This window comes from Schistocerca cancellata, chromosome 2 (genome assembly GCF_023864275.1).
Source record: "Schistocerca cancellata isolate TAMUIC-IGC-003103 chromosome 2, iqSchCanc2.1, whole genome shotgun sequence".
Classification (NCBI taxonomy): domain Eukaryota; kingdom Metazoa; phylum Arthropoda; class Insecta; order Orthoptera; family Acrididae; genus Schistocerca; species Schistocerca cancellata.
Window position 1 is genome coordinate 1,113,564,638 of NC_064627.1, and position 27,234 is coordinate 1,113,591,871.

At 44.3% G+C, this 27,234-nt stretch overlaps 1 protein-coding gene across 1 annotated transcript in view; it reads left to right on the forward strand.

Moving 5' to 3' along the window:
* Positions 1-22,428: 22,428 nt before the first annotated feature.
* The window catches only part of LOC126163136 (uncharacterized), a 240,768-nt gene continuing 235,962 nt past the window's right edge, over positions 22,429-27,234 (forward strand). The window contains exon 1 of the mRNA XM_049920062.1: positions 22,429-22,536. The gene's annotated coding sequence lies outside the window, so the exon portion shown is untranslated. The remainder of the gene's footprint in view (positions 22,537-27,234) is intronic.

A 27,234-nucleotide genomic window follows, 5' to 3' on the forward strand; every position in this document is an offset into this window, starting at 1 on the left:
CTGAGGGAATTGCAATGCACTCAAACATGCAGGATCCGGTTTCGACGAGGTCGTGCACCCTCGTGACCACTTATCTTCGATCCGGCAGTCCATAACCGCTGCCAGCGGTCCCGGCGTGTTGTTGCTCTGCGGGGACCTCGCTGCTCCTGCGTCCCCAACCGAACTCCTCACTCACAGCACACGGAAGAAGCATGAGGTCGCCCCAAAGATAGGGCAGCAGAACTACATATCGATAAACGCCGCTGCTGCCACTAGCAGACAGGCAACGCTTACGAAACCGAGTGGTGCCAGTGAAAAAGAGAAGAAACGTACACCGCAACCGTGCCAACTAAACGATACGATCTGGCAGAAACCTACACACGGCACCAACGCGTGTCGCAACACCGCTCAATCGTTTTCTTATTCTACATCTACATCTACATCCATACTCCGCGAGCCACCTGACGGTGTGTGGCGGAGGGTACCTTGAGTACCTCTATTGGTTCTCCCTTCTATTCCAGTCTCGTATTGTTCGTAGAAAGAAGTATTGTCGGTATGCCTCTGTGTGGGCTCTAATATCTCTGATTTTATTTTCATGGTCTCTTCGCGAGATATACGTAGGAGGGAGCAATATACTGCTTGACTCTTCAGTGAAAGTATGTTCTCGAAACTTGAATAAAAGCCCGTACCGAGCTACTGAGCGTCTCTCCTGCAGAGTCTTCCACTGGAGTTTATCTATCAACTTCGTAACGCTTTCGCGATTACTAAATGATCCTGTAACGAAGCGCGCTGCTCTCCGTTGGATCTTCTCTATCTCTTCTATCAACCCCATCTGGTACGGATCCCACACTGCTGAGCAGTATTCAAGCAGCGGGCGGACAAGCATACTGTAACCTACTTCCTTTGTTTTCGGATTGCATTTCCTTAGGATTCTTCCAATGAATCTCAGTCTGGCATCTGCTTTACCGACGATCAACTTTATATGATCATTCCATTTTAAATCACTCCTAATGCGTACTCCCAGATAATTTATGGAATTAACTGCTTCCAGTTGCTGACCTGCTATTTTGTAGCTAAATGATGAGGGATCCATACACACCGCCAGCGGTCCCGGCGTGTTGTCGCTTCGCGCGGACGTCGCTGCTCCTGCGTCCCCAACCGAACTCCACACTCACAGCACACGAAAGAAGCATGATGTAGCCGCAAAAATAGGCCAGCAGAACTGCATATCGATAAACGTCGCTGCTGCCACTAGCGGACAGACAACGCTTACGGAACCGAGTGGCACCAGTGGAAACTAGAAGAAACAAACACCGCAACTATGCCAACTAAACGATACAGTCTGGCAGAAACCTACACACGGCACCAACGCGAGCCGCAAAACTGCTCAATCGTTTCCTTATTACGTTTGCGTCCCAGCTAACGCTCTAGGAATCTCATGTGGGAGCTGCTTCATCTCTTCAGTTTTAAGGGGAGCCGGATGTACCTGTGCTGCCCATGTTAAAATCACTAAGTTTGAGGAACATTTATGAATAAACTACCAAATAGAAAAATTTGAATTTTTTTTTACATATAGAGTGGTTTAGTATTGCAGTTATGACATAGGGATTTTGGAGTATCTTTTCTAGTTTTCTTCCAATTATTTTTTTTATTAATGACCCAAACTTTTTACAAATAATTGCTTTATAATTAAACTGAAATGAAACTACTGAACATATTTCCAAATGGCTGTGTTACAATGCAAGTTTGACCACTAGGAGTGCTGTATAAAAATTTCATCTCTCTAGCTTGAGTGGATTTTCAGAAAATGTTCCTTATATTCGAAAAATTCTAATTTACGGGAAATGACTATCAAAGTTTCTCAATACATTCCTGCACTATAGGATGGATTATCAGGGTCTTCTTATTCATCCTCCAAAAGCTTCCTCTTCTGTCTTCTTTTCTGGCCTGTTGTTCCATCATACTTCATATGCCTTTCTCTTCTTTCTGCTCCTCTTATCCTTTCTTGTCAATATTTCTTAGTGCTCGTATAGTGTTCACCCCAGCTGTAAATCCTAATGCCTTCAGAACTTCACACTTCACACTGTTCCCTTGGTTGTAGGTTGCTATTGCATCATAAATGCCAAAGTGCAGTTTTTCCTTTTAGGAATCACTTTCCAAATCAAATTGTTTACGCTCTTATTAGGATTCTGCATCTTTCTGTGTAGACATTTGTGTAACAATTCTGGCTGTGGTAAGTCATGAAAAATATCATCACTGTCACTAACATATTCACGAAATCTGTCACTTCCACCAGTCAGCTTCTTGCTAGAAGATGTCACAGGGCTATGGCCGGCCATGTGTTGCTTAGCAGAAGAACGCACTGTTTCAGTAATTGTAGTATCGCAACTTGGTATTAGTGTTAATTTTCTATTCCCTACGTTCTTCCTCTTCTTATATACACGGTTACTAAAACGTGGCATCGTACCCAGAACAACGCTTTACACAAGAAGTATAATACTACCAACAACAGGCGCAACACTGAACTAATTCGAAACGGTAAACAGCAAAGAGACGATGTTCCATGTTCCGCGCTCTTAGCGCTTCATTTGTCACAGAAAACAATGTAGCCAACCCTTGCACACTCGCTGTATGGGTAACATAAGGAATGGGGGAAAGAAATACAGTAGAAGAAGAATGGGTAGCTCTGAGGGAAGAAGTAGTGAAGGCAGCAGAGGATCAAGTAGGTAAAAAGACGAGGGCTAGTAGAAACCCTTGGGTAACAGAAGGAATATTGAATTTAATTGATGAAAGGAGAAAATACAAGAATGCAGTAAATGAAGCAGGCAAAAAGGAATACAGACGTCTCAAAAATGATATCGACAGGAAGTGCAAAATGGCTAAGCAGGGATGGCTAGAGGACAAATGTAAGGATGTAGAGGCTTGTCTCACTAGGGGTAAGATAGATACTGCCTACAGGAAAATTAAAGTGACCTTTGGAGAGAAGAGAACCACTTGTATGAATATCAAGAGCTCAGATGGCAACCCAGTTCTAAGCAAAGAAGGGAAGGCAGAAAGGTGGAAGGAGTATATAGAGGGTTTATACAATGGCGATGTACTTGAGGACAATGTTATGGAAATGGAAGACGATGTAGATGAAGACGAAATGGGTGATAAGATACTGCGTGAAGAGTTTGACAGAGCACTGAAAGACCTGAGTCGAAACAAGGCCCCGGGAGTAGACAACATTCCATTTGAACTACTGATGGCCTCGGGAGAGCCAGTCATGACAAAACTCTACCATCTGGTGAGCACGATGTATGAGACAGGCGAAATACCCTCAGACTTCAAGAAGAATATAATAATTCCAATCCCAAAGAAAGCAGGTGTTGACAGATGTGAAAATTACCGAACTATCAGTTTAATAAGTCACAGCTGCAAAATACTAACGCGAATTCTTTACAGACGAATGGAAAAACTGGTAGAAGCCGACCTCGGGGAAGATCAGTTTGGATTCCGTAGAAATGTTGGAACACATGAGGCAATACTGACCTTACGACTTATCTTAGAAGAAAGATTAAGAAAAGGCAAACCTACGTTTCTAGCATTTGTAGACTTAGAGAAAGCTTTTGACAATGTTAACTGGAATACTCTCTTTCAAATTCTGAAGGTGGCAGGGGTAAAATACAGGGAACGAAAGGCTATTTACAGTTTGTACAGAAACCAGATGGCAGTTATAAGAGTCGAGGGGCATGAAAGGGAAGCAGTGGTTGGGAAAGGAGTAAGACAGGGTTGTAGCCTCTCCCCGATGTTATTCAATCTGTATATTGAGCAAGCAGTAAAGGAAACAAAAGAAAAATTCGGAGTAGGTATTAAAATTCATGGAGAAGAAGTAAAAACTTTGAGGTTCGCCGATGACATTGTAATTCTGTCAGAGACAGCAAAGGACTTGGAAGAGCAGTTGAACGGAAAGGAGGATATAAGATGAACATCAACAAAAGCAAAACGAGGATAATGGAATGTAGTCAAATTAAGTCGGGTGATGCTGAGGGAATTAGATTAGGAAATGAGACACTTAAAGTAGTAAAGGAGTTTTGCTATTTAGGGAGTAAAATAACCGATGATGGTCGAAGTACAGAGGATATAAAATGTAGACTGGCAATGGCAAGGAAAGCGTTTCTCAAGAAGAGGAATTTGTTAACATCGAGTATAGATTTAAGTGTCAGGAAGTCGTTTCTGAAAGTATTTGTATGGAGTGTAGCCATGTATGGAAGTGAAACATGGACGATAACTAGTTTGGACGAGAAGAGAATAGAAGCTTTCGAAATGTGGTGCTACAGAAGAATGCTGAAGACAAGGTGGGTAGATCACGTAACTAATGAGGAGGTATTGAATAGGATTGGGGAGAAGAGAAGTTTGTGGCACAACTTGACTAGAAGAAGGGATCGGTTGGTAGGACATGTTTTGGGGCATCAAGGGATCACAAATTTAGCATTGGAGGGCAGTGTGGAGGGTAAAAATCGTAGAGGGAGACCAAGAGATGAATACACTAAGCAGATTCAGAAGGATGTAGGTTGCAGTAGATACTGGGAGATGAAGAAGCTTGCACAGGATAGAGTAGCATGGAGAGCTGCATCAAACCAGTCTCAGGACTGAAGACCACAACAACAACAACAAGGCGTTGTATGCGTAACAGGCCGAGAAAATACCAAGCAGTTCGGCAGGAAGTCACGAGAGGGTGTTAGATGCATTCAGCGCCCGCCTATTTTGTCTGCAGGCGTGGGGGAAAATGGTAATAACTCCACTTCTAGGGCGAGTAGAACAATAATTCAAAGTTTACATTAAAGAGGAATGTTCCAATTAATTTGCGGCAGCAAAAAAAAAATCGTAATTTTTTTGGATTTGACCACCTCCGGCTCCCTTTAATCAGATAAGGAGCGCCATAGTTTTGTCTACGAATGTCCGTTCCCCAGGCTTCTGTGAACAGCTGAGAGTTCCACGGTGAGCGCTCGTGGCGGTCGGGGTGTGAGGCGTGAGGTGTGCAGTCTGGAATGCCACGAGGCAGCGCGGCGCTCCTGATGACGCTCTGGATTCCTTCCGGAGCACGTAGCTGGTGGCAGGACGGCCGTCTGGTTGCAGTGCCTGCGGTCTCCGGCACCGCCGCACAGGGGCCGCGGCACCCACCAGGCAGCGCGCAACCCCCCGCAAGCAACAGCTGCTGCACGTTACCACCAAAACTCTCAGGACACCCCGTGTCGTTCCTTCCAAACACGCCAGTACTTAAGCCCCCTTTTGCTACTACTACAGCACGGCTTAACAGCTGGCCGGTTTTGAGCGCGAGTACTCGCGTCTGCTCAGGCACGTGCTCGCGAGCAGGTGCAAGGTCGCGGAGTAGGGAGGGAGGGGAGGGAGGGGAAATGCGCACGCACGTTTGAATGTGATCTCGCGTTCTTAGCAGATTTAACTAGCCATCTGAATGCTTTGAACATTTTACTACAAGGTAAAGATCTGCTAATTACTCATTTCATAATCAAAATATCCACGGGTGTACTGCCGGTCTACAGTGTCCAACGGGCACAATATTTCGGCGATCATACATGTCGCCATAATCAGGTGAACTGACGGACTGAGCTCCTGTGAACGTGCCGACACGGAGATCCGTACGCTATGGCTACTCAGAGGGAACTGGGTTCGGTCGCGGCGGCGGCCGATTTAAATACCCTCCGCCCGCGGCGCGCTCCCTCCGCCGTCCGCGCCCCGCGCCACGGTCGCGCGGTGGAACAGATTGCGACGGCGTCTGAGATGACGTCGGTGTGATGGCTCTGTCCGCCGTGGTCGTCACAACTATACGTTTGTTCGATTTACTCTTGATTAACCCAATCGCTGGTTCCCAAGCCTTGCTAAGATTATAGCCACAGTCACGGTTTATGAGGTCGTCATTGGTGCGAATTTCGATGGCCTCTCTAACAACGCTGTCCCAGTATCTCGACTTCTGTACCAGAACCCTCGTGCGGTCATACTCCATGGCGTGATTTTCCGACAAACAATGTTCAGCGACCGCCGACTTGCTCGGATACATCAGTCGGGTGTACCTCTGGTGTTCACGGCATCGATCCTCGACGGTACGCATCGTCTGACCAATATACGACTTGCCTTCCTCAAACCGAGGTCATCTTTGGCGCTCCCCACCAGTGCACGGGTTTTATTTGGAGGACAAAATACAGTTCCGACCTGGTGTTTCTTCATCACTATAGACCGGCAGCACACCCGTGGATATTTTGATTATCAAATACGACGGGAGAAACTCAAGAATCACACTCATTTCATAGATCGAATACAATCTTTTAAAATGAAATTGACACTTTGGGTGAGTCAGCTGGAAACAGGAAACCTAGCTCATTTTCCTAAATTATCATCCATGCAAGATGTTCACAAAGACTGTGAACGCTATTCACATAGTTTAGTTGATCAGCGCTTTCAAGATCTGACAGCACTAGACAGTGATTTTGATCTGTTATCTCCATATTCGGCGAATATTTAAGAGATTCGTCCTGAGCTGCAGCAAGAAATTATTGACCTGCAGTGTGGCAGAGAATACAGAGACAAATTTCAGAACAAGAAAAACATTTTGGAATTCTGCACACACTTCCCTCAGGATAGATTTCCTCGTTTGCACAAACTGGCGGCTACAATAATGTCAATGTTCGGTTCCACGTATGTTTGTGAACAACTGTTCTCTGCAATGAAATGTAACAAGACGCGCCTGAGAAACGCATTGTCTGATCGAAATTTAAACTACACGCTGCCCCTAAAATGCAAAAGAACAATTACTCCGAACATAGACGCAATTGTAAAGGGCAAAAAGTACAAGATAATCGAGAATCCCACACTTCAGTGACACCTTTTATTGTGTAACAGTTCACAAATTAATGCGAATGTAGAGGCATACACTAAGCTAATAAAATTATGTGGCATGTGTACATTCTCCTTTATTTGTTTCATTTGTCGCAGTAATAATTCGTGAGTGATATCCCTGCGGGTGGCTGCGGATTTACATTGACTGGCGGCAGCTGTTGTGTGCCCCACGTGACTCTCCCCACTTTCCGCTCTGGTCCGGTAGTGGGGGTAGCGTGCTCGCGCTGCTCCGTGCTCGCGCCTTGCTGCTCACAGCTTGCTCCGCGAGCACGTATGTTGTGAAGCCCTGTACTACAGTCTGTAATGTTCATGGTAATTGTGACTAACATCCGTGTAAATCTACACTACATGACCGGAAGTATCCGGACACATCCAAAGACATACGTTTTTCATGTTAGGCGCATTGTGCTGCCACCTACTGCCAGGTACTACTGCTACTTGTGGTACGAGGTACACTCCGCCACGCACCGTATGGCGGATTGCGGAATATGTATGTAGATGCAGTTGTTTTCTATCTACATAAATGATCTTTTGGATAGGGTGAATAGCAATGTGCGGCTGTTTGTTGATGGTGCTGTGGTGTACTTCGGGTGTCGTTGTTGAGTGACTGTAGGATACAAGATGAGTTGGACAGGTTTTGTGATTGGTGTAAAGAATGGCAGCCAACTCTAAATATAGATAAATGTAAATTAATGCAGATGAATAGGAAAAAAATCATGTAATGTTTGAATACTCCATTAGTAGTCTAGCGCTTGGCACAGTCACGTCGATTAAATATTTGGGCGTAACATTGCAGAGCGATATGAAGTGGGACAAGCATGTAATGGCAGTTGTGGGGAAGGCGGATAGTCGCCTTCGGTTCATTGGTAGAATTTTGGGAAGATGTGGTTCATCTGTAAAGGAGACCGCTTATAAAACACTAATACGACCTATTCTTGAGTACTGCTCGAGCGTTTGGGATCCCTATCAGGTCGGATTGAGGGAGGACATAGAAGCCAACTTACATTTCGCGGAAAGACCACGAAGATAAGATAAGAGAGATTAGGGCTCGTACAGAGGCATATAGGCAGTCATTTTTCCCTCGTTCTGTTTGGGAGTGGAACAGGGAGAGAAGATGCTAGTTGTGGTACGAGGTACCCTGCGGAGTACGTATGTAGATGTAGATGTACTCCATATCAGCGACCTCAGCAGTCATTACGGATCGTCAAAGCAGAATGGAGCGCTCCGTGGAACTCACGGACTTCGAACGTGGTCAGGTGATTGGGTGTCACTTGTGTCATAGGTCTGTACGCCAGATTTCCACGCTCCTAACATCCCTGGGTCCACTGTTTCCGATGTGATAATGAAGTGGAAACGTGAATGGACACGTACAGCACAAAAGTGTACAGTCCGACCTCATCTGTTGACCGACAGAGACCGTCGACAGTTGACGAGGGTCGTAATCTGTAATACGTAGACCCCTATCCAGACCATAACAAAGGAGTTCCAAACTGCATCAGGATCCACTGCAAGTACTATGACAGGTAGGGGGGAAGGTGAGAAAACTTGGATTTCAAGGTCGAGCGGCTGCTCGTGACCCACACATCACCCCGGTAAACGCCAAACGACGCCTCGCTTGGTGTAAGGAACGTAAACGTTGGACGATTGAACAGCGGAAATACGTTGTGTGTAGTAACGAATCACGGCACACAGTGTGACGATCCGATGGCAGAGTGTGGGTATGGCGAATGCCCGGTGAACGTCATCTGCCAGCGTGTGTAGTGCCAACAGTAAAATTCGGAGGCGGTGGTGTTATGGTGTGGTCGCGTTTTTCATGGAGATGGCTTGCACCCCTTGTTGTTTTGCTTGGCACTATCACAGCACAGGCCTACACTGATGTTTCAAGCACCTTCTTGCTTGCCACTGTTGAAGAGCAATTCGGGTATGGTGATTGTATCTTTCAACACGATAAGGCACCTGTTCATATTCCACGGCCTGTGGTGGAGTGGTTACAGGATAATAACATCCCTGTAATGGACTGGCATGCACAGAGTATTGACCTGAATCTTATAGAACACCTTTGGGATGTTTTGGAACGCCGACTTCGTGCCAGGCCTCACCGACCGACATCGACACCTCTCCTCAATGCAGCACTCTGTGAAGAAGGGCTGCTATTCCCCAAGAAACCTTCCAGCACCTGATTGAACGTATGCCTGCGAGAGCGGAGGCTGTCATCAAGGCTAGGGATGGGCCAACACCATATTGAATTCCAGCATAACCGATGGAGGACGCCACGTTCTTGTAAGTCACTTTCCGCCACGTGTCAGGATGCTTTTGATCACATAGTGTATATCGTTTTCTTCTATTTTTTATTATTCTGTAGCATGCGTCCTTGCAGTTCTAACGACTCAAGACTTCATAACGTTGACTGATGTCGTAGGACATCTACGGTTGAAGTGTGTCAATAAATTTTATGACCTTAAAATTTTGTACAGATATTGAAATTACTGTTCACTTGCCATTTACATTGTGATGGATTTATTATACAATCCAGCTTTGGAACCTAATATATGTTGACAAATATTTGTAAATTATATACAGGGTGAGTCACCTAACGTTACCGCTGGATATATTTCGTAAACCACATCAAATACTGACGAATCGATTCCACGGACCCAACGTGAGGAGAGGGGCTAGTGTAATTGGTTAATACAAACCATAAAAAAATGCACGGAAGTATATTTTTTAACACAAACCTACGTTTTTTTTAAATGGAACCCCGTTAGTTTTGTTAGCACATCTGAACATATAAACAAATACGTAATCAGTGCCGTTTGTTGCATTGTAAAATGTTAATTACATCCGGAGATATTGTAACCTAAAGTTGACGCTTGAGTACCACTCCCCCGCTGTTCGATCGTGTGTATCGGAGAGCACCGAATTACGTAGGGATCCAAAGGGAACGGTGATGGACCTTAGGTACAGAAGAGACTGGAATAGTACATTACGTCCACATGCTAACTCCTTTTTATTGGTCTTTTTCACCAACGCACATGTACATTACCATGATGGGTGAGGTACACGCACACACGTGGTTTCCGTTTTCAATTACGGAGTGGAATAGGGTGTGTCTCGAAATGTGAGGCCAATAGATGTTCAATGTGGTGGCCATTATTTGCTGCACACAATTCCAATCTCTGGCGTAATGAATGTCGTACACGCCGCAGTACATCTGGTGTAATGTCGCCGCAGGCTGCAACAATACGTTGTTTCACATCCTCTGGGGTTGTAGGCACATCACGGTACACATTCTCCTTTAACGTAGCCCACAAAAAGAAGTCCAGAGGTGTAAGATCAGGAGAACGGGCTGGCCAATTTATGCGTCCAACACGTCCTATGAAACGCCCATCGAACGTGTACCTCACCCCTCATGGTAATGTACATGTGCGTCAGTGAAAAAGACCAATAAAAAGGTGTTAGCATGTGGACGTAAGGTGCTGTTCCAGTCTCTTCTGTACCTAAGGTCCATCACCGTTCCCTTTAGATCCCTACGTAATTCGGTGCTGTCCGATACACACGATCGAACAGCGGAGGAGTGGTACTCAAGCGTCAACTTTAGGTTACAATATCTCCGGATGTAATTAACATTTTACAATGCAACAAACGGCACTGATTACGTATTGGTTTATATGTTCAGATGTGCTAACAAAACTAACGGGGTTCCATTTAAAAAAACGTAGGTTTGTGTTAAAAAACATAATTCCGTGCATTTTTTTTATGGTTTGTATTAACCAATTACGCTAGCCCCTCTCCTCACGTTCGGTCTGTGGAATCGATTCGTCAGTATTTGATGTGGTTTACGAAATATATCTAGCGGTAATGTTAGGTGACTCGCCCTGTATAATGCACCCGAGCACGCGCACAACACTGCAGCACGTGTAGGCGCTGGATGTTGTTCGCATGCGGCTGCGGCTGCGGCCAGCTCTGAGTGGACCTGTACTATAGGAAGTGCTTGTCGTCGCTTACACATTGTGTTGAGAGATCTTCCAGCAGCAGAAGTGCTTCACTTCAAGCGTAGCAGTTAAGTGTTACCAAGCACGAGCATATCTCTTTCTACTACGTCCTGAAGATTCTCCCAAAGTTTGTACTGACATTTGACTGTCCACTTCTGAATCTTCACCTCACGAATCGAATTACGAATTATGTTTGAACAACTTTCCTTGTTCCTGCGTAATGAATTATTTACGACGCTACAAAACAGAACATGTCCTTCCTAAACGTACTCCAGAGTCAAACGTACATCTCTTCCAGAACCTGCAAACTCTCTCTTCTGTCAAGTCGTAAATATAGTGGTTCTCAGACTCGTACATATCCCACGACTGCCTTCATTCTCCCGTGGAATTCATATGAGTGCGAGACACATGGGAGTCCCAACTTGCTAGAAGCACAGACACGAATCTACGATGGGTCTACAAACAGAAAATCCGCTGGTGGCCGTGATCGTTAAGGCGCCGTCAAGGTTCGAATCCGCCCGGCGGATTAGCGACTAGATTCGGTGTACGGGCCAGCCTGGATGTGGCTTTTAGGTGGTTTCCCACATCCCACCAGGCGGATACCGGGCTGTTACCCATGTCTGCCATACATACGCGCTACACAAGCATTTAGATCACTTCCTCACAGAATTTACTCTACATGCAGACAGATGGGGTACACTGATTCCGTCCTTAGTGGAATGGAGAGGGGGGGGGGGAAGGGGAGGGGAATGACTAGCAGACTAATGACCTTGGACGTTTGCTCTCGTTAAACCCAAAATCAGCAGTATTGGCAGCAGCAACCAGCAGGAACATGTGAGTCTAACATAGCGCAAAACAGTTCTACGTCGGTTAAATTGTCATGGGCTTGCTTACATCGCGTGATAAAAATGTGATTTCTGCAAAGCCTTGCGAATGGTAATATATCAGCAAACTGCTACTGGTAGGGCCACTATATCTCCTGTAAGATTGAACTGTTGACGTAAATTACACTCTCAGATGAAAATATACAACGGCTATTCCGAAAATATGGTCCGATCGGTTGTGAAATGCAAACCACCGTAAAATTCAAAAATGTTTTATTTCCGACAGTTACCTACACCTTCCTTTTGCTTCTGTCCATTGTCGTCGCTCCGACTTAGACGTTTGTCGTAGCGTTCTATCAGCTTCCCGGTAGCCTCGTCATAGAAGGCATCCGACTCTTCTTTCCGCCAATTCACACTACGCTGGTCTGCAGCTCGTTGTCTGAGCAAAAATGTTGTCTTCACAGCCAGCGGTTCACGTGAGCAGAGATGAAACTTAGAGGAAGCAAACTGCGGGCTTTATTGTGGGTGATCAAACACTTCATATTGAAAACGTTGCAAGGGACATCTTCAGTGGCCCTGCAGAATGCGTCCAACAATTGTCATGAAGGAAACGCATGGCAGTTATGTTATGTGGGCTGCAAGAGATCAGTCGAAATCTCTCATCAGGCCCTCATACTTGGTAGGATACGCTATTTATCTGTGGATCTTCACGTGCTTACTGTGCCCTCAGAACTGGAAAAAGAGACGTGACGGCATCGACAGGTATACTAAGAGACACTGCCCAACACATCTGTGCAAAGCTTCATCGGATTTTCACTGTGGTTTCCATTTCACTCCTAATCAGACCTTACTTTCCAAAAAGTCCTCATATATTCGAGTTAATTTTACGTTCCTTAATAGAGTCTGCTTCATGTGGTTGCAAAATTTTTGTGCTAATCTGTAAAGTAACAGTTACTATGGTTAAACACTTGTGTTGTTTAGCTTTGGAAAATAATTGGAGATAGTGTCCATTACCATGTTGATAAGGAATTCACACTTCTTTAAACTGTACTTTGTGCTGCATTGCGCCAGTGCGCCCTGTTCAAGTTGTTTTGTTTTCAACTGAAGAGGCTTGATTTTACGGTCTTGGCTGAATCACTGTCAACTGTCCGCATTGCTGCATTTACTGAGATGAATGAGGAATTGAATGCAATTATTCTCATTTTCTTCTTCCACAGTGATGCGGCCCCTGTGTTTCGCTCTGTTTCTCAGTTTGTCTAAAGTGTAATGCGCAACTTTTGGTACTTGAGTAGGCATTGCTATACCAAGCGACGAGTGTTTTAATCTCGATCGTACTCAGTCCGATTGCCATTATAAATTTAAAGGACTGCTTGGATTGGAATCAACAGTGGGACATTTTTCTGCGTTGGAGATATGCTGAAATAAGGAATGCCAGTAGCCTCGGCGGACCCTTGTAAGGCGAATTTAATTGCGTCGCGATAAACGATAGCGGTTCCACTTATGTGCCAATTTAGCCGGACGCGTCCCTTATCTTTCGTCATTAATGTTCAAAGAGCTGCTCTCTTATAAAGGCAACACAGTAAGTTCTGATGTAGTGAAGCGGAAACTATTTCCATTCTCCCTAAAGCAAGATGAATTGAAGTGGCCACGTTGTTCGGAGAATCACTCCTAAAGCGTACCGAAGCTGTATTTCATCGCAAACGTTTCCGTTGGGATTCAGGCCCTGTCAAATCCCTCTCCCTGAAATTGACGGCCCCTGCAATGGAACCCCGTTCAAAGTCATTAAAATGTCTCCGTTTACTCTGTCGAACAGAAAATCCTTCTAATAACGTGTCCGTAACCTACAGCCAGACACAGCGGCCTCGGTGTGGAGACTGGCACTTCTTGCCTGGTAGTGCGCGTGATAGGAACAGTAAACGTAAAAGAGAATTCCATGCAGCTGTTTGCATCCCTGGGTAGAGCTCTCATTTGTATTCAAATTACCAGTCTTTCACTTGGTCTGATGACTTTCTCCATCTCCTCCAATTTTTTTCATTTCCGTTCATCTTCTCCTCCATAATTTGTTTTGTATATTCTAATCTTTTTTTATTCCTCTATTGGCCCCACCGTTAGAGTCCTTTACTGTACACCCAATTTTTTTTAACGTGCTTCCCGCTGAAGTTAGTCAAGAAACTGGGAACTCGCGTAAATTCGTAAGAAAATTGTGGTCTTTTTATCTGCCCATTTCTCAAATTATCTGGAGATTTTGATGATGGATTTTGAAATCTCAATTTGAATCGAGCTGCGGTATATTTATTGTGAATAATCTTTGTTCACATAGTACATAATTATTATTATTCTTCAACACTGATTTGTACTCTTGCAGGAGTATTAAGGTGGATGGATAGGAAAATTGGGAAAGTAGTACTTTTTTTGAAGCTGCGACCAGTCTTCTAATTACATGATACAGATATCTATTAAGATCTACGTGTTCTGTGAAAACTTCCTTTAACAATTAAAATGTGCTGAAAGATTTTAATGATAGTTGTTATTATAGGCTACAAGATCAGTTCATCACAACCTAATTTCACTTGAAATTAGTATTTTCTCTTTTCAAATACTATTTTGCTCTCTTTCAGTACAGTGTGTCTTTGCACAAGAAAGCAGATCCTTCTTTCCTGCCGACTGTAGGGTAGGCTAAACGTCGCAGTCATATTTTTAGTTTGTTCTTAGTGTCTTGAGAGTCTCATTGTCCGTGACTGCCGCGCTCGTTTCAGTATTTCTGATTAAATCATCATCCCTTTCGATGCGCATTACACCCGTAGCGTAGCATGTATTCTGATCTGGTGTTGAGTTGCAGGTGGTCCACACATCACAGATACTCCATAAGTTCCCAAACCACTTTACAGCGCATGGCGGAGAGTACTTTTCATTAATATTAGTGATTTTCCGTCCTGCTGCATTGGACGAGGGAAAAATGACAGTCTCTACGCTCGGAAAGGTCTGCCATCTCTGTCATCTTATTCTTACCACACCGGTGCGGCGTATACGATGGAGCAGCTGAACTGTTGGTGAGCCACCCTCTAACACGAAATCTCTATGTTTACCCGGCAAGCCGCGCGGGATTAGCCGAGCGGTCTCAGGCGCTGCAGTCATGGACTGTGCGGCTGGTTCCGGCGGAGGTTCGAGTCCTCCCTCGGGCATGGGTGTGTGTATTTGTCCTTAGGATAATTTAGGTTAAGTAGTGTGTAAGCTTAGGGACTGCTGACCTTAGCAGTTAAGTCCCATAAGATTTCACACACATTCACCCGGCAAAACAACGTTGACTGTTTAAAAAAAAATTCTTATCACACTGAAACCGTGTGCCGGACTGTGACTCGCACGTAGGACCTTTGCCTTTCACAGGCATGCGCTCCGTCGAGTGGGCTATCGAAGCACGACCCATGTCCCATCGTTAGAGCTTTAGTTCCGGCTAATCATCCCACACTTCCCTGCAGACTGAAAATTCATTCTGAAACTGTTTTTGTTCTTCCAAAGACCATTTTTGAAGTTTCCTGGTTATGTCTGTTAGGTAACGGTATGGGCTAGACCGTTCTGTTACGATCGTATCAATTCGTTTCTGAATTTCTGCTACAGTGTCTACTTAATAAAGACTCCAAATGAAGAAGTAGCACTCTAGAATGGGTCCCACTGGCATGTCGCACAAATATTTCCGTGCAGGTCCACTGCTCTACCCCAGGACTCTTCCAGTAAATCTAAGTCTTCTCTACTACTTATTTAACGTGTTCGTCCCATTTATATGCAGTCATTTATATGATTTTTCAGTTTCAGTGTTAATTATATTATCGAAGCGACGGACCTCGTAATTTCACCATCAATCTTGTGGTGGAAATGAGCTTCTGGCGTCATTGGCTGGGGGGCCCATTACAGGGCAGGTCCGGCCGCCTTGGTGCAGGTCTTATTACATTCGACGCCACACTGGGCGACCTGTGCGCCGGCTGGGGATGAAATGATGAAGACAACACAACACCCAGTCCCTGAGAGGAGAAAATCCCCGACCCAGCCAGGAATCGAACCCGGGCCCCTTAGGACGGCAGTCCGTCACGCTGACCATTCAGCTATCGGGGCAGATGATCTTGTAGTCGGATACTATCTTGTTCTTTCTCCTCGTTACGAGCATTGTCTTGCAGTCATCTACAATTAAACGGAGTTTTCATTCATTCCGCCGATTATATATTACGTCCAAGACGTTTTGTATTCCATACTATCGTTAAAATATCGTACTTTCCTGCAGAAAACTGCATCTTTGGCCAGCAATCTTATATTGATGCTGACCATATCTCATAAACCATTTGTTAAGGGGCTCCGGAACGCCCTATACTTGCAATGTTAAAATAACGCTTATAAATTACATCTTTCCTCACAAAGTATTTGAGGTAGGAAGTTGAACTTCTTACAGATTATTTATTGGAATATGGGCTACAACTTAACACAGGGACTTTACCAAATTTTAGTTCAGTTATTAAAGATGATTTTTTTTCAATTGTAATGAAAATTCACAACATTTTTTTGCAATTTTTTATTTATATATTCAAAAATATACAGTTTTTTGGAAAAAGGCTGTGTTAAATTATGCAGAAGGTACTGTGTAACATTTACTGAAAGTTTGAAACAAATATGTTTGGACGATCCTTAGAAAACATGTAATTAGCATGAGAAAATAAAAGTTTTGGGAATCGAGCGACAAAGATTGGATTAACTTTTTAGTGCATTCCAGGTCCATAGGATGGATTATCTTCAACCTCTGCAAACTCCTCCTCCAGCTTCCTCTTGTTCCTCCTCCTGTTTACTCTTGCTTGTATTTCTAGACTCTTTACAGCCCTGTCTGCAGCCCGAAGGCGTTCCTTGTCTAAAGCAAGCATCGCTCGTACCATGTTAGAACCTATCTTCATTCCCATATTTCTAAATATCTTGCACCTTACAATGTTGCCATTATTGAAAGTCGCAACAGCAACTTTACTTTTACTCATTATTATACTTCAACAAAACAGAGACTCAAGAACCAGAATTAATTACGAATATTTTCGAGATAACGACAGAGTAAATAAACATGAAACAATCGACAATCACACCAGCGATATATATTGAACCATCACAGGTTAGCCACAACACATACTTTATCTCACATCACTAAAATGTACCTGATGAACACGGACGTTAATAATAACACCATTTGACAGCAGTTTAACAGCGCCACAGTGGGTCACGCCCATGTAGAACACATTTCAAAAAAAATTTAAAAATAGTTGTAGTCTTCGGAATTGAATAAATTATATATCTATTAAAAGGTAATAGTCTGCAGATTCAGAAAACGCAAAAAAGTAAAAATTGAACTTTTCATGATTTTGAGCCTTTCCGGAGCCCCTTAAATTGACAATATCAGTGCATCATTATCCTTCCTAAGTGTCCACCCGACTTTAGTTTCATTCGCCACCTAATACAACGTGGCGTAATTACCTAGTTCTAAAGGATGACGTCTCGTGTTAGAGTCCCACCTCCGGCGTAAGTGTCAATTTCAAATTTCCAGAGACAGCGTGTGTTCATGCATACGATTTCAAATGCGACGAACAGATTCAAGACAGCAGATAATATTCTCTGTGAGGGCGTCACATAAGAAATTACTTTATACGGCAGTGCTCCTGCCGTGGCTGGTACTTCGTGTGCAGAAATCCGAATCGGCGCGCGAAGGCTACAGTAGCGATGCTCGGATTTTTAAGGGAGCTGTCCACTAGATGCCACTTGGCACCTAGCTTTGCAGGAAACGTAAGTGCATCCATCCCCTCACGTGGATATAGTGTGAAACCCTGACCCTTTATCACTGGTGCTTAGAGAATGACATTTTCGGAATCACTACTGATACTCCTACAGGATTAGCCAAAACAGAGGCAAGCTCCGGTTCTCAATACAGTTCCGCTGTGCGTACAACCCAGTTAAATCCAGGAAGCTCTCGGGCATTGGCAATAACTAGCCGGAATAAGTAGACTGGAATAAAACAAGTGAATGTTTATTTGGTGATAGAAAATATGGGACAACATGCTAGAAGGCCGGTGTCTGCTTGCACTATGAGGTCTGACACAAAATAACCGAATGACTCGCATGACCAAGTACCTATTTGCCACAGCTTCGACTTTGAAATGCGTCCTTACTTGATAACTGATTTTAACTTAGTCGATCAATTCAATGGAACAGGACGAACACTTTACTACAGAAGTGTTCCTGCGAAACGCCGAATAATTATCGACGCTAAAAGATCTTCTGCCAGAATGGGCGGTATACAAGATAACCACCGTCCGATTGTCGTACAATCAAGAATTAACAACAACGTTATAAAAGTTTCGGAAGCAATAAGGTAAGAGGGAGGAGGAAGAGGAGATTAGTGTTTAACGTCCCGTCGACAACGAGGTCATTAGAGAGGGAGCACAACCACGAATTAGGGAAAGATGGGAAGAAAATCGGCAGTGTCCTCTCAAAGGAACCATCCCGGCATTTGCCTTAAGCAACTAAGGAAAATCAAGGAAAACTTAAATCTGCATGGCCGGATGCGACTTTCAATCCCGAATGTAAGACGGAAAATTGATTGTTCGTAGTATTCTGATATATTGCACACGGACAGAGAAGGTGCTTAAACAAAGAAATAGAACATGAGGAGAATAAGTAAGTAAACTGCGCTAAAATGAGTGACAAGAGAATGGAAAGGGGGAATTTTTTTGGAATGGATTAATGAAGCGGCAGTTCTTACATTATAGTATTGGTTAAAAACAGTCTTGGTTGCAATTGTAGTTTATTTTTATTGTTCAACTACGCGTTTCACCTTATTTATGCATCTTCAGGTTGATCTTAATTTGGTATTTCTTAGAACGATCCTTTAGACACTGCAGCCAAAGGGCATCGTCAAATACATTAGGCCAACATCGCCTTCGTTAAAGTCAATAAAAACTTCTCTAGATGGACGCGAGTGACTTCAAGTTCGCTCCTGACAAGAAAGTTGCCCCTCGGTTCGACCGCTCAGGTGGAATGCTGATGGCTCCACTCTAGACGTTCCCTTCTGTGAAGACGCGTCAGAAGTAAAACTGTAGCAGGTCTCCTACAATGAAGGTCAGCCTGCCGAAGCCTTCTGCACACCTTTCGCCTCGATACAACACCTGCAGTGGGTGCTGCGAGGTCAGATGCCAGTTTCCGTGCACTACTAATGAGGTACCGTTATGCTCTTACAGCCAATTAACGGTTCTCCCTTTCTGATGTCACACGTGGTCGCCCCTACCCTGGTCTTCGGGATACAGTTTCGGTCTCTATAAACTGTCACGACATCCTAGAAACAGCAGAACGATTCACATTAAGCCACCCAGCCGCAGTGCCCGAGCGGTTCTCGGCGCTTTAGTCTGGGACTTCGCGACCGCTACGGTCGCAGGTTCAAATCCTGCATCGAGAGTGGATGTGTGTGATGTCATTAGTTTAGTTAGGTTTAAGTAGTTCTACTTTCTAGGGGACTGATGACCTCAGATGTTAATTCCCATAGTGCTCAGAGCCATTTTTGAACATTAAGCCATCGGGCCACATCAGCTAGCGACTGTCCTGCTTCCATTCTTCCTACGGTCCTCCACTGCAGAGTGTCTGGTAGGCGTCTTCTCTGCGCCGTACTGCACCGTCAATGACCGTGCACACGGCAGTTGTGGCTGTGGGACTACCTGGCAAACACTATCCCGTTTGGCAGGTGAACTGTCGTCATTGTTGGAGTGATCGTCCATTGACCGGAATGTCATCTTCCGTGCAGAACACGACCCTACGGACATCTGTTGGCAGTCTGTATTACTATATTGTGAATTAGACACAGGAAAGGGAAATAGTAGTTTGTTGCTTTTATTTTGGATACCAGTGTATGTTATCTTCCGATATTTCATCATCAGCTTCAACTGACACTGTGACATCGTAACTGTCGAGAGGTTCCATATACTCACTCAATACACTGTCAGGGTACCACTAATTCTCATCGTCACTGACATCGGAATTGTCTAGAATTTCCAGTAATTCCTATCTAGAAAGTTCTTCGGTCATCCTTATTTGCACATGAAATCTGATCTCGAGTAATTTCAGCTCAACAGTGATCGTCTAATTCAGCTCAACAACAGAAGCCTCAAACAATACAAAACGGTAAACATTATTTGAGCTAAATAACAGATGTATGGTTGTTGTTGTTGTTGTTGTTGTTGTCGTCTTCACTCCAGAGATTGGTTTGATGCAACTCTCCATGCTACTCTATCCTGTGAAGCTTCTTCATCTCCCAGTACCTACTGCAGCCTAGATCCTTCTGAATCTGTTTAGTGTATTCATTTCTTGGTCTCCCTCTACGATTTTTACCCTCCACGCTGCCCTCCAATACTAAACTGGATATCCATTGATGGCTCAGAATATGTCCTACCAACCAATCCCTTCTTCTAGTCAAGACTAGTCAAGTCTAGTCTAGTCTAGTCTAGTCCATACATGGCTACACTCCATACAAATACTTTCAGAAACGACTTCCTGACACTTAAATCAATACTCGATGTTAACAAATTTCTCTTCTTCAGAAACGCTTTCCTTGCCATTGCCAGTCTACATTTTATATCCTCTCTACTTCGATCATCATCAGTTATTTTGCTCCCCAAATAGCAAAACTCCTTTACTACTTTAAGTGTCTCATTTCCTAATCTAATACCCTCAACATCACCCGACTTAATTCGACTACATTCCATTTTCCTCGTTTTGCTTTTGTTGATGTTCATCTCATACCCTCCATTCATGACGCTGTCCATTCCGTTCAACTGCTCTTCCAAGTCCTTTGCTGTCTGTGATAGAATTACAATGTCATCGGCGATCCTCAAAGTTTTATTTCTTCTCCATGGATTTTAATACCTAATCCGAATTTTTCTTTTGTTTTCTTCACTGCTTGCTCAATATACAGATTGAATAACATCGGGGTGAGGCTACAACCCTGTCTCACTCCCTTCCCAACCACTGTTTCCCTTTCATGTCTCTTGACTCTTATAACTGCCATCTGGTTTCTGTACAAATTGTAAATAGCCTTTCGTTCCCTGTATTTTACCCCCGCCACCTTCAGAATTTGAAAGAGACTATTCCAGTCAACATTGTCAAAAGCTTTCTCTAAGTCTACAAATGCTAGAAACGTAGGTTTGCCTTTCTTTAATCTAGCTTCTAAGATAAGTCGTAGGGTCAGTATTGCCTCACGTGTCCCAACATTTCTACGGAATCCAAACTGATCTTCCCCGAGGTCGGCATCCACCACTTTTACCATTCGTCTGTAAAGAATTCAAGTTAGTACTTTGCAGCCGTGACTTATTAAACTGATAGTTCGGTAATTTTCACATTTGTCAACACCTGCTTTCTTTGGGATTTGAATTATTATATTCTTCTTGAAGTCTGAGGGTATTTCGCCTGTTTCATACATCTTGCTCACCAGATGGTAGAGTTTCGTCAGGACTGGCTCTCCCAAAGCCGTCAGTAGTTCTAATGGAATGTTGTCTACTCCCGGGGCCTTGTTTCGACTCAGGTCTTTCAGTGCTCTGTCAAATTCTTCACGCAGTATCGTATCTCCCATTTCGTCTTCATCTACATCCTCTTCCATTTGCATAACCTATCCATTTCCCTTTTTAAATTTTCTAACCTACCTGCCCGATTAAGGGATCTGACATTCCATGCTCCGATCCGTAGAACGCCAGTTTTCTTTCTCCTGATAACGATACGTAACATTATAGTGTAAAATTACTGATTATACGTTTATGAAACATTACGTATTTTCCAGAAAAAACTTACTATAACAGAAAAGAAATATTTACGGGCATTTTCATTTCTAAAAGCAGTAACACTTTACAGTACAGTAAGGAAAAGCTGTTTTGCAAACGACTAACTCTTACGTGCATGTGTTTTTATTATTTCATTATTTTGCTGATCTTCTAATTAACTTTAAGTCGTGGTATTAACTGTCTTTTTACATCTGATGTCGAGTCAGTGCTTTTGGATCCGTTCTCGTCTGCTTACCATTCAGTGATTAGTTCGTAATTACGACCTATAAACAATTAATAATCTTATAGTAGGCCTAAGTTCTGCTCACACAGTGAGCTGACGACGGTTCTTAAGTAATTTTTAATCTGAAATTATAACAGATGCAGTTTATTTACTCTAAATTTCGCTAACTATTTCTTATTTTTACCTTTTTTGTCAAAATTTCCTTCGAACATTATCGTGAAAAAGTTGTCACACAATAACGATTCGCTTGCAGCTGTATCTGCACTTGTCCGCATTTTCATTATTCTTCGAACAGATGCCTTTCACAAAAAACAGGGAGTATTAGGTGTACGTGTCACTTAAAAACCGGGAAGTGTAGGTGCGTTACAGATTCCTGTCTAAGGTTACCGTATACGCTCAGTTTGTTTCCGGTTCGCCATGTAGAGTCCGTGCAGCATCAGTAACGTGCCCTGTGGTGCGACAGCCAGCGACGAGAACAGACGCCGTCAGCCGCAAGTGGCTAAGCAGTCAGATGACAATTTGAAGCAAAAGCGCTGCTGCATTCTCGGAAGGCTGTAACGTCAGCGCGTTAAATCGCTGGTGTCGCCACAGCCAGCTGACCGGTCGCGGTTTTGGCACGAGCTGTGTGCGGGCCGCTGGGTGTTCTGAGCGGGTGGGGGGGGGGGGGGGGTGGAGGACGCCCGCCGCCCGCCGCTGAGTCCGCGCAGCTCAGTCGCCGTTCGACGCCACAGCAGACAGCAGACAGCAGGCAGCAGCAGCAGGCGGCGGCGCAGCGCACCGCAGAGCAGGTAAGAGGGCGCACCGCCGGCACGTCCTGAACCAGGGGCTTCCAGCCTGCTAGCTTACGTCGGCCACATCAAAGAAGACGTGTTTTTTTTTTTTTTTTTTTGGACCGCATAAAATGCTTAACACTGACGGAGGAAGAAAACAGGAATGCACCAATGACAGAGAAGCATCGTGCGGTGGGATTTTCAGATCGACTTAGCATAACTTTAGACAAACGGACTTTTTTCTTTTCTATTATCATTTTTTTTATTTACGTTATCTACATCTACATGATTACTCTGCAATTCACATTTAAGTGCTTGGCAGAGGGTTCATCGAACCACAATCATACTATCTCTCTACCATTCCACTCCCGAACAGCGCGCGGGAAAAAACGAACACCTAAACCTTTCTGTTCGAGCTCTGATTTCTCTTATTTTATTTTGATGATCATTTCTCCCTGCGTAGGTTGGGCTCAACAAAATATTTTCGCATTCGGAAGAGAAAGTTGGTGACTGAAATTTCGTAAATAGATCTCCCCGCGACGAAAAACGTCTTTGCTTTAATGACTTCCTTCCCAACTCGCGTATCATATCTGCCACACTCTCTCCCCTATTACGCGATAATACAAAACGAGCTACCCTTTTTTGCACCCTTTCGATGTCCTCGGTCAATCCCGCCGGGTAAGGATCCCACACCGCGCAGCAGTATTCTAACAGAGGACGAACGAGTGTAGTGTAAGCTGTCTCTTTAGTGGACTTGTTGCATCTTCCAAGTGTCCTGCCAATGAAACGCAACATTTGGCTCGCCTTCCCCACAATATTATCTATGTGGTCTTTACTACTGAAGTTGTTCGTAATTTTAACACCCAGGAGAGCTTCTGTAAAGTTTGGAAGGTAGGAGACGAGATACTGGCAGAAGTAAAGCTGTGAGGACCGGGCGTGAGTCGTGCTTCGGTAGCTCAGATGGTAGAGCACTTGCCCGCGAAAGGCAAAGGTCCCGAGTTCGAGTCTACCCCCTCAAAAAAAAAGACGCAAATGACCATGTAAAAGGGTTTAAGGAACAACAATAAGAGAAATACGAAAAAGGAAAATATAAAAACGAAAACATATAAAATGACAGTAATATTAACCAACACTAGGAATATAATAGGTTAATAGAATAAAATGTCTTTTTTTAATGTATCGTTGTTAATATATTTAAATAAATATATATGTGTACAAAAAAAAGTTCGAGTCTCGGTCGGTCACACAGTTTTAATCTGCCAGGATGTTTCAGACCCAGGTACTTAGTTGAATTGACAGCCTTGTGAATTGTACTATTTATCGAGTAATCGAATTCCAACGGATTTCTTTCGGAACTCATGTGGATCACCTCACACTTTTCGTTATTTAGCGTCAACTGCCACCTACCACACCATACAGCAATCTTTTCTAAATCGCTTTACAACTGATAATGGTCTTCGGATGACCTTACTAGACGGTAAATTACAGCATCATCTGCGAACAACCTAAGAGAACTGCTCAGATTGTCACCGAGGTCATTTATATAGATCAGGAACAGCAGAGGTCCCAGGACGCTTCCCTGTGGAACTCCTGATATCACTTCAATTTTACTCGATGATTTGCCGTCTATTACTACGAACTGCGACATTCCTGACAGGAAACCACGAATCCAGTCGCACAACTGAGACGATACCCCATAGGCCCGCAGCTTGATTAGAAGTCGCTTGTGAGGAACGGTGTCAAAAGCTTTCCGGAAATCCAGAAATACGGAATCAACTTGAGATCCCCTGTCGATAGCGGCCATTACTTCGTGCGAATAAAGCTGCGTTGCACAAGAACGATGTTTTCTGAAACCATGCTGATTGCGTATCAATAGATCGTTCCCTTCGAGGTGATTCATAATGTTTGAATACAGTATATGCTCCAAATCCCTACTGCAAACCGACGTCAATGATATAGGTCTGTAGTTCGATCGTTCGATAGATGCTCCCTTCTCGGGCCGCTTTGATACTTACGAGGTGCATTCAGTCCCCTGACCGACATACGAGGTGCATTCAAGTTCTAAGGCCTCCGATTTTTTTTCTAATTAGCTACTCACACGAAATCGATGAAACTGGCCTTTCTTCTCGACGTAATCGCCCTGCAGACGTACACATTTTTCACAACGCTGACGCCATGATTCCATGGCAGCGGCGAAGGCTTCTTTAGGAGTCTGTTTTGACCACTGGAAAATCGCCGAGGCAATAGCAGCACGGCTGGTGAATGTGCGGCCACGGAGAGTGTCTTTCATTGTTGGAAAAAGCCAAAAGTCACTAGGAGCCAGGTCAGGTGAGGAGGGAGCATGAGGAATCACTTCAAAGTTGTTATCACGAAGAAACTGTTGCGTAACGTTAGCTCGATGTGCGGGTGCGTTGTCTTGGTGAAACAGCACACGCGCAGCCCTTCCCGGACGTTTTCGTTGCAGTGCAGGAAGGAATTTGTTCTTCAAAACATTTTCGTAGGAAGCACCTGTTACCGTAGTGCCCTTTGGAACGCAATGGGTAAGGATTACGTCCTCGCTGTCATTTTTTCAGCACTGGTGGTTACCCGAAATTTTTTGGTGGCGGTGAATCTGTGTGCTTCCATTGAGCTGACTGGCGCTTTGTTTCTGGATTGAAAAATGGCATCCACGTCTCATCCATTGTCACAACCGACGAAAAGAAAGTCCCATTCATGCTATCGTTGCGTGTCAACATTGCTTGGCAACATGCAACATGGGCAGCCATGTGGTCGTCCGTCAGCATTCGTGCACCCACCTGGATGACACTTTTCGCATTTTCAGGTCGTCATGCAGGATTGTGTGCACCGAACCCACAGAAATGCCAACTCTGGAGGCGATCTGTTCAACAGTCATTCGGCGATCCGCCAAAACAATTCACTCCACTTCCTCAATCATGTCGTCAGACCGGCTTGCGCAAGCCCGAGGTTGTTTCGGTTTGTTGTCACACGATGTTCTGCCTTCATTAAACTGCCGCACCCATGAACGCACTTTCGACACATCCGTAACTCCATCACCACATGTCTCCTTCAACTGTTGATGAATTTCAATTGGTTTCACACCACGCAAATTCAGAAAAGGATGATTGCACGCTGTTCAAGTAAGGAAAACGTCGCCATTTTAAGTATTTAAAACAGTTCTCATTCTCGCCGCTGGCGGTAAAATTCCATCTGCCGCACGGTGCTGCCACCTCTGGGACGTATTGACAATGAGCACAGCCTCATTTTAAAAGAATGCGCATGTTTCTATCTCTTTCCAGTCCGGAGAAAAAAAATCGGAGGCCTTAGAACTTGAATGCACCTCATAGTTAGGCACTCGAACATTCGTGGGACTTCCAGACATCGTGGATAAAGTTCGAGAGCTGTTCGGAAACTAAGGTCCGATTGGTCGCGAAATGAAAACAACAGCGAAAATCAAAATTTTTTTTATTTGCGACAGTTAGCCACACCTCCCAGCTATCTCTCTAAATAGTCGCCGCTGTGATGTAGACTGTCGTGTCGTTGTACAAACTTTCCAGTAGCTTCCAGTAGCTCCAAGATCTAAATGCTGGGCTCCTGCTTTAATCGTTTACTTCGTGGATGTTTCTTTTGCCGTGTGGTCCATTCTTTTCTGCAGGAAGAATCAGTACTGGTTCGTAGTGAGATAAGTTTTTGGATATTAGACGGAAAAAAAATCATTACTACGAGGCGTATTCGGAAAGTAAGGTCCGATTAGGCGCGAAAAGGAAACCATTTTAAAAATCCGATGGAACTTTGCACAGATGTGTTGGGAAGTGTCTGTCGATCGCTTCGCGTCGCTCTTTTCAGTTCAGAGCACAAAGTAATAATGTCGTGTGACGAGCGCCACCCGTCGGGTAGACCCTTCGCCTGGTGTAAGTCTTTCGATTTGACGCCACTTCGGCGACTTGCGTGTCGATGGGGATGAAATGATGATGATTAGGGCAACACAACACCCAGTCCCTGAGCGGAGAAAATCTCCAACCCAACCGGGAATCGAACCCGGGCCCCTAGGATTGACATTCTGTCGCGTTGACCACTCAGCTACCGAGCGCAAAGTGTTCGCATAGAAATGCCTAAAAAAACAGTGTCTCCCGCCAAGTATGTGCATCTGGTGAGAGATTTCGCCTGAAGCTATGCAGACCACATAACACAAATGTGATGCGTTTCTTTCTTCAAGAGAAATTTTCAGCCGCATTCTGCAGGAGCAATGAAGACGCTCCTACAGCGTTTTCACCCCCAGTACTGCCCTTAATTGGCACCCTCCGTTATTCATCTCTGCTGACATGGATCGCTGGCTACAAAGACAACGTTTTGGCACCAACAACGAAAGGCAGACCAGCGTAGAGAACTGGCGGAAATCACATGCGGCTGCTTTCTGTCACGAGGCTACAGGAAAGTTTGTACAACGACATGACAGTCTACATCAGAGCGGCGACTATTTACAGAGGACAGCTGGAAGGTGTGGCTAACTGTTGCAAAAAAAAAAAAAAAAATTATTTTCACTGTTGTTTTCATTTCGCGACCGATCGGACCTTACTTTCCAAACAGCCCTCGTACTTTATCCACGATGTCTGGAAATCCCAAGAATGTTCGCAGTCATAATACCCCGTAATGTACGATTTTGATCTGTGCAGTTAGTTCCTGGCCGAAGCACATCCTTAAACTATGTTTAAGGGGCAG